This window comes from Parasteatoda tepidariorum, chromosome 8 (genome assembly GCF_982258835.1).
Source record: "Parasteatoda tepidariorum strain Cologne lab strain chromosome 8, Ptep-v5.0, whole genome shotgun sequence".
Lineage (NCBI taxonomy): Eukaryota > Metazoa > Arthropoda > Arachnida > Araneae > Theridiidae > Parasteatoda > Parasteatoda tepidariorum.
The window spans coordinates 3,256,203-3,265,352 of record NC_141762.1 but is presented as its reverse complement, the minus strand read 5'-3'; positions in this window follow the sequence as shown (position 1 = coordinate 3,265,352).

The window sequence follows — 9,150 nt, the reverse complement described above, 5'->3', positions numbered from 1 at the left end:
TTGCGGAGTCTTCCGAATTCATTTCCCAGAAAGCATGTAACGGCAACTTTGTATCTGAATTTTCTATTTATTGTCACGAAAATGTTTGTACTAAAAACCTTTTTTCAATGAAGCAAAGTTACAGTTTCAAACTTTTCATCCTAAAAGGGGATTAAATATTATTTTTTTAAAAGTATTGTCACTAAAGGTCCATAATGACGTTTCAGATGACGTCACACTAGCGATGGGATCAAACTGCATTGTCCAACAAAATTTCATGACAACGAGAATTTTAGCTGAGCATACTAGATTTTGCTAAAAGAAACCTTATAATTACCTAGATTTAAGCTTATTTTCACCTTGGTACTAGCTTCATTAAAGGATTTTTTAACTCTTGAAAACCCTAAGTCAATCTCGATTTTGGGTTTTTAAATAGAAGGTTGTTTTCCAAGGATTTGGATTGGGAAAATGTGCGTAGAATAGAGCAGATTGTCACAGATCTCGTTTTGTGATTAGAAGGTTTACACGTAAACCGTATTACAAACCTTTTTAGGTTTACATTAAAAGGTTTTTGTTGAGTGAAAATAAACCTTATTTTGCTATCTGGGTTGTTATTTGTTTCGATAGAAATTAAATTGAAAAAACGTCTTACATTGAAAACACTACAAGTATAATAAAACTGGATGGAGCGTTTCCCTTATGAAAAAATAGAGATATAAACGAGGTATATTTTAAAGGTATAAAGGAGGTTGTTATTTAAATACGTCGTCAGGTTGAAAAGGGTGCAAATGAATACCTCAAATATACCTCCAGAGGTATATATGTTTCAACCTCAGATATCTAATTTTATGCTTGTAGAGGTATATATTTATCAACCTGTGGTGAGTCGTTGTACACTTCAGGTTGTTATAAATCAACCTCTCAGGTGTATTTTGTTCTACCTCAGATAATTATTTTTCAACCTCAGGTATTTAGTTTTATGCTGGTAGAGGTATATATTTATCAACTTATGGTGTGTCGTTTTACACTTCAGATTGTTATAAATCAACCTGAAGTGTATTTTCAACATATGAAAAGGTTATTTTTTATTAACGCCATGTTTTCAATGTTCTACCTTAAGTTATTGTTTCGTAACCTCAAGTATATATTTTTGTATTTTTAGAAGTATTAATTTATTAACCAAAGATGCGACATTTTACTCTTCAGGTTTATGTAGCTCAACCTAAAGCTGTTTTTTTTTAGTACTTACGAAGGTGAGGTGTTATACGGACCACCTAGTTTATTAATTTTTAACCTCACTATACAAAAATATAATAAAGATATTATATATATTATATGAAGAATAATGTATATCATTACATTTCTTCACTAGTAGAGATCTTCATTTATCAATCTGAAGTTTTTAATATTAAACCTTCGGTAGTAATTGCTTCTTTTTTTAAGCTATAAAAAATTTCAAATGCATAATTCTGCTGTAATTTTGATAGATTAAGTTAAATCATCTTAAAATAACACTTATCCAAATTCTGCAATTAGTAAAAATTATTTATGGGAACTCAAATTTTTAGAAGATAGCTGTCTAAGGTGCTTGCTTAAGGTGCTTCTTAAGCTATAAACTACAAATTTAAATAATTAGTCAGCTGAAATTCAAATTATACTTTTATTTAAAACTAAAATTTCATTTTTTTTACAAACCAACAAAATTATTTTAAATACTGTTTCCGTCTACCTGTTGAAACTTGTAATTATTGGAACCGAAAAGAAAAAAAATATGAATTAGTAAGAAAGTCATATTTACAATAATAGTGGCAGGTTTTAAACTATAAAATATTAGAAATTGTTTTTTTATGATTTAAATTAACTGGATGAAATTAATTTTCTTTTTCAGATAAATAGTATTACTATTCGGCCATTTCTATTCAATCCTCGTAGCTTAAAAGCATGACATGTATCACAGCCACGAAATAAAATATACTGAAGACCGTACTACCATTTACAACATTTACAGAAATTCAAATATATAATTCAAATCTTATTATGCAATTTTAACACTTTTTATTTTTCTACACATCTGGTATCATTATGGTACTTGTAGGTTTGATAATTATATTTCCCTTCTTTTTTCTTACAAATCTTTAAACACAATAAACCTAGTCTGTATTTGTAAACTTTTTGTCAGACTTCATGAAACTAATAACTTTTTTTCATGAATTTTTGACGCTGATTCTGAAAAGGACTTCCGTTATTTTCAATCAAGAGTTTCTTAAAAAATAGTTATTTTAATATTTTTTAATCAATGTAATCAGGAATCAACAATCGAGTAATAAATTAAAATTTTAAAGTTATGTACCAATTTTTATTCTTTTTTTACGCTCAATCGAATAGAACAAATTACAAGCTGATAAGGAGCATTTATTTTAAAGTTTTGAGCAATTCTATGTGAGGAAAATGCATTGAGAGAATGATTTGAAATAATACTTTTAAAATAAGTTGAGTACAATATCTCCTATATAACTTATAATACCGAGCAGAATAAAACTAATAGTTGTTACAAATATTTGTTTAAATATAAAAACACATCCCATAGGATGAAATTCAAAAAAATGCATATTACTTTCACCAATAAATGTTTTTATTTGCAATTGTTTTTATTCAATTCAGCATTAAAATTGCATAAGAAACTAATAAGAATTGCATAAGAATTGCATAAGAATTTCTAAAAAATTTAAGATTTCCGAAAGTCGCTAGTGAACCATAAACAGCTGCATAAAAATGCTCATAACCTTGAAACAAATTGTCATATAAACTTGAAATCGGGTTTCATTTAATTCTGCTCAATATTCTAATAAGTAATAACAATCTGCTTAGCAAAAAATCAACGTGGGTAAATTGCGAAAAAATAACATGTAGTGAAAATGGCAGTTTTGTGATCAAACATAAAAAAGAGAGCTAGTACATTTACTAGTTTTCAATTATCAAATATCGGTAAAATTATGAAATATCAGTTTTCAATTTCAATTATCAAACTATTACTATTATTAGGAGAAACAAGTAATAATATAAATTTACTTAAAAAAATATATAAATATAATTAAAAGAAAATTAAATAAAGTTGTGTGTTTACAGAGCAGCACTTCATCAGGGGACACACTGTCTGTAAACACACAGGAGCCTTTCTGTTGTTAGTGGCAAAGCCAAAACTAACAGTGCCCCGAGGCCCCTAATGAAAATTCAAGCATAAAGAATAATAATAATAATAATTACCACATTAAATAAATATCTACCATAATAACATTCATGAAAAACTTTGTAATAAAATCACCTTTACTGAAACAGATATACAAAACATTTAAAAGACATCAAAAAAACCGCCCCCAAAGCACATAAAAACAGTTACAGTTAGTAAAAGTGAAGAAGAATTTCCTTATAAATTCCAAATCAGCTCAAAATTTATATTGTGCTGACACCTAGATAAAAAAAACAAATTAAAGAGCAATAGAATCCAAAAGCCGCCATCTATCTAAAAAATCCCAACAATTTTGAAAAAGAAAACATATTCCCAATAAATTTTGTAAATGAAAACAAATTCCAAAAATTTCAAGATGAAAATCAAATTGTTCACCGTCTAGGCCTGCTTAGACGGGCTTCAATATCGGCCAAGTTAATAAAATTTGTTTAAAATGTCTTTAATCAAAACATCAAAATTATTAAAGTTGAAAGGAAATTTATTTTTCTTTAAACTTTTCTTTAATACCTCAATAGCCGTCAAAAAATCTATACGGTTATTACAAATGAATTTGAATCTCATTATTTGACCAAATACAATATTCTTGAAAATTTTATAGTAAAGGTTGGAATAAAAATGCGTAAGGTTAATAACATTAAAATTGAAATCCTTCCTTTTAATCATAAACCCCAATGAGATTATATATATATATATATATATATATATATATATATATATATATATATATATATATATATATATATATATATATATATATATATATATATATATATATATATATATATATATATATATATATATATATATATATATATATATATATATATATATATATATATATATATATATATATATATATATATATATATATATATATATATATATATATATATATATATATATATATATATATATATATATATATATATATATATATATATATATATATATATATATATATATATATATATATATATATATATATATATATATATATATATATATATATATATATATATATATATATATATATATATATATATACAGTGGTGGGCCAAAAGTGTGGACACTTTTTGAAAGTTTCATGTTTTTCAACTTTGTTTGCTTGTAGAATATATTAATTTTCACTTAAATTTAAATGTTTATATATCAAATTAAGGGTAACTTAATGTAGAATTTAATAATAAATACAGCATTACAATATCTGTATTACAAAAAAAGTTATGCAACTATAAGTAAGATCTATCTTAGATTTGCATTTTTTTAAAGTGATACTTACACAATCAATACTTTGTAGGATAACCCTTATTTTTTAAGACAGCTTCACAGTGAATTTTCATCGAGTGAACGAGTGTTTGGAGTTCATCTTTCGTAATCACATGGTGCCAAGAATCAATTATAGCTTCACTTCGTTGTCTTTTATTGGATGAACGTTTTTTTCGTACAATAATTTTCAAACGTCACCACAAATTTTCAATTGGATTGAGATCAGGGCTGTTCTGGCCATGGTAATATATCTATGCCATTATTTTGAAAGCATGCTTTGCATACTTTTGCTGTGTGGCATGGAGCTGAATCCTGCAGAAAAATAAATGGTGCGTTGTTGGGGAAGAGATCTCTGATGGAGGGTATCAATTTTGGCTTCAGGACAGTTTCGATGTATTTTTTGACTCTCAGGATGCCAAATCAGGCCGAAAAAAAATGCACAAGTGCTACTACCGATAGAAAAATTAAATGGCTATGCCTTCAAGATAGAAAAATGTCATCAGATGCCATTAGATGTGAAATGAATGCAGCTGGTATTGCAGTAAGTTCAGGAACAATAAGAAGAAGGTTATCAGGATTTGGACTACAAGCTAGAATTTCAAGGAAAAAACCATATTTAAATCAAAAGCAACGCGAAAAACGACTTAAGTTGGCAAAAGAAATTAAATGGTCAGAAAATCAACGGAAGCAAGTAATCTGGAGTGATGAGAGTAAAATATCGCTCTTTTGAAGAAATGGTAAAAAATACGTGAGACGTAGAGTAGGTGAAGCGCTTCATCCTGATTGCATTGAAGCAACTTCAAAAAATCCAACAAATGTCATGATTTGGGCATGTATGTCTGCAGATAGTGTGGGCCGAATTCAAGTGATTGAGGGCATCCTGAATGCCAAAAAAATACATAGAAACTGCCCTGAAACCAAAATTGATACCTTCAATCAGGGATCTCTTCTCCAACAACGCACCATTTATTTTTCAGCGGGATTCAGCTCCATGCCACACATCAAAAGTATGCAAAGCATGGTGTCAAAATAAAGGCATAGATATATTACCATGGCCAGGAAACAGCCCTGATCTCAATCCAACTGAAAATTTGTGACGGCGTTTGAAAATTCTTGTACGAAAAAAACGTCCATCCAATAAAAGACAACTTATTGAAGCTATAATTGATTCTTGGCACCATGTGATTACGAAAGATGAACTCCAAACATTCGTTCAGTTGATGAAAAGACGCTGTGAAGCTGTCTTAAAAAATAAGGGTTATCCTACTAAGTATTGATTGTGCAAGTATCACTTTAAAAAAATGCAGATCTAAAATAGATCTGACTATTTGTTGCATAACCTTTTTTGTGATGCAGATATTGTAATACTGTATTTATTATTAAATTCTACATTAAATTACCTCCAATTTGATATACTTGTATAAACGTTTGTATTTAAGGGAAAATTAATATATTCTGCAAGCACACAAAGTTGAAAAACATGAACCACCACTATATGTATATATATATTACAAAAAGAAATTGCATGTTAATCAGATTTAAATTGCAGTGTTATTATACATATTTTCACTCATAAACAGCAATATAAACTTTGCAACAGACATCCAAGCAAACGATAAGCATTCAGTTATAGTAGAATTTCAAAGTAAAATTTTTATTTCAAATATCTTTAAATTTTCAACGATTTATTTATAAGAGAAATTATGAGCATTTTACTCAATTAACTTGCGTACTGCTACGTTAAAGCATATACATTTAAGCAAAATAAAAAGAATAGCTACATTTGAATAAATTACAAACAATAAAATATACTGTGCGTGACCTGCTGTAACGATTCACCAGTAACGTTACCTTAAACAGCGACAAGAAATATTTCGATTATTCTCTCTTATTGCTAAGCCTACACCAATAGCCTCTAGGAATATCCTCCAACTTAAATTATTTAAGATCAGGGAGCGTCTTTAAAACAAAAATAATAAAATTTAAGTTTGAAAATTGAAGCATATTTGATTAAAAGTGATAAAACAGAATTAATAAATGTCAAGCACACTTAGTGAATTTCGAATAGACTTTCGATTGTCAACACACACGCCATTTGCCGACTCGCAAGGAACTCTGGAAAGTGAGCTAGTTAATATGAAGTGTACTTTAAACAACCTTAAAACAAGCTTAGGCATAAATAAAATGACTTCATACACCTCAATAAATACCTCACTCTCCTTAGTTGAAATATTTTTTATACCTTGAAATACCTCACTCTCTTTAGTAGAAAAAATGTATATTTCTTTATACCTCGTAAATACCTCACTCTCGTTAGTTGAAATAAGGTTGATTTTTTTATACCTCATAAATACCTCTTTTGTTAAGCGTAAGAAAAACAACCTGGCATACCTTAGAAACCACTACATCATCAGTCTGGTTGATATGAAGTGATTTTGAAACAACCCCAAAATAAGCTTAGGTATAAATAAAATGACTTCAGATAACTTAATAAATACCTCACTCTCCTTAGTTGAAATAAGGCATAATTTTTTATACCTCGTAAATACCTCACTCTCTTTAGTAGAAAAAAGGTATCTTTTTTAATACCTCGTAAATACATCGTGCTCGTTAGTTGAAATAAGGTTGATTTTTTATACCTCATAAATACCTCTTTTGTTACAAGTGTAAGAAAAACAACCTCGTAAAACCTTAAAAATTACCTTATCAGTCTGGTTGATTTGAAGTGGATTTAAAACCTCAAAATAAGCTTAGGTATAAATAAAAGGACTTCATATACCTCAATAGATGCCTCACTCTCTTTAGTTGAAATAAGGTACAAATTTTTATACCTCAAAAATATCTCTTTTGCTACAAGTGTAAGAAAATCAACCTGGTATACTTTAAAAATCACCTTATCAGTCTGGTTGATTTGAAGTGAATTTTAAACAAGCTGAAGTGTATATAAAACAACCTCGTACACCTTAATTATAACCTTAACGAGGTATAATTTTTATTGCTGTTTTCTCAGCAACCTTAAATATACGTCAAAATAACCTCGATACCTCAAAAATACCTCAAATCAACCTTAAATTTTCGTAAGGGTTTTTAAACCTTAGGCGTAAAAATCGGTCAGAACTTGTAACTCGGAAGTTATAAGCGAATTTCGATCCTAGCGCCACCTGTTATGTTCAATAAACACGCAGTTTAAATTAAATATACAACTTTATTAATAGTCAAGAATAATTATATGAAACATGTTAAACCTCGTGGTTCCGTTCAACAACAAACGCTGACGTCACCCCCGGCCTGTTGCCATCCTCCTAAGGTGTATACTATAATCGATTACGATTATATGACACATCCCCTGTTTCAGATAAATTGCATTAACACTAGTCACATGAAACATCCTTTGTTTTGAATAAATAGTGGTAAGAATCATAATACAACTCATAATCAGCTAATCGTGTGCAACATTTCTCCCACACCTTTTTTTTTTTTTTTTACAACAAGAAAAGAAATATCTAACATTCATAATCATTTAAATACGAGGGCACTCTAACTAATCGTCCAAATCTTGTTTTAGTTTGAGCATTAATATCATTACTATTTATGGGTGAGCTAATAGCATTACTATTTATGGGTGAGCTAACATTGTCACAATCCTCACATTTGTTGTCATGAAATTCATAATCATATTCTTGATCAAAGTTAAAAGTGTTTGCTACCTTTCTCAGATATTTCCTATTTCTAACTAATTTCTTATCCGTTTGTGTCTTTATAGTATAAGATCTAGGATTTTTATTCTTAGATACAACAACAGCTGGCTCCCATGATTTAGTTAACATATTTTGAACTATTACTTTATCCCCTGGATTTAGTAGCGTTAATTCCTTAGCACTTTTGTCATAATAAAACTTCTGCTTCTCTTGATTTTGTTTCTGTTTCTTAGCAAGCTCAGGGTAGATCCTTGGTTTTAAGAGTGTTTGACAGATTGGTAACTTTGTTCTTAGCCTCCTATTAAACAATAGTTGAGCTGGAGACAAACCTAGCCCAGTAATTGGTGTGTTTCTATATTCCAACATTCCTAACATAGGTCGTTTATTATCATCATAAGCCTTTTTTAGAATTGATTTTACAATGCCCACAGCTTTTTCAACCTGCCCATTACTTTGGGAATGGTATGGACTGATAAATATTAACTCAACATCCCATTCTTTTGCAAAATTTTTGAAATCGATACTATTAAAGGGAACATTATCACTAACTATGTACTCTGGGACTCCAAATCTGGACATAATCATCTCTAACTTTAATATTATTTCTTTCATGCTTTTACTTTTAATTTCACTTATCTCAATCCATTTGGAAAAATAATCAACAACAACTAGGTAATCAATATTCTTAAATAGCATTAGATCAACACCTATCTTTTGAAAAGGTCTATTAGGAATTTCATGAGGAATTAATGGTTCTTTTGTTTGCCGTTTCTGATAAGTATTACATATCTGACAGTTTTTAACTATTTCTTCTATATCACGACCCATTCCAGGCCAATACATTACTTCTCTAGCCCTATTTTTGCACTTTTCAATTCCTAAATGTGCTTCATGAATAAGATTTAACATTTCATTCCTTAATTGTTTTGGAATTATCAGCTTATTACTTAAAAACAAAGG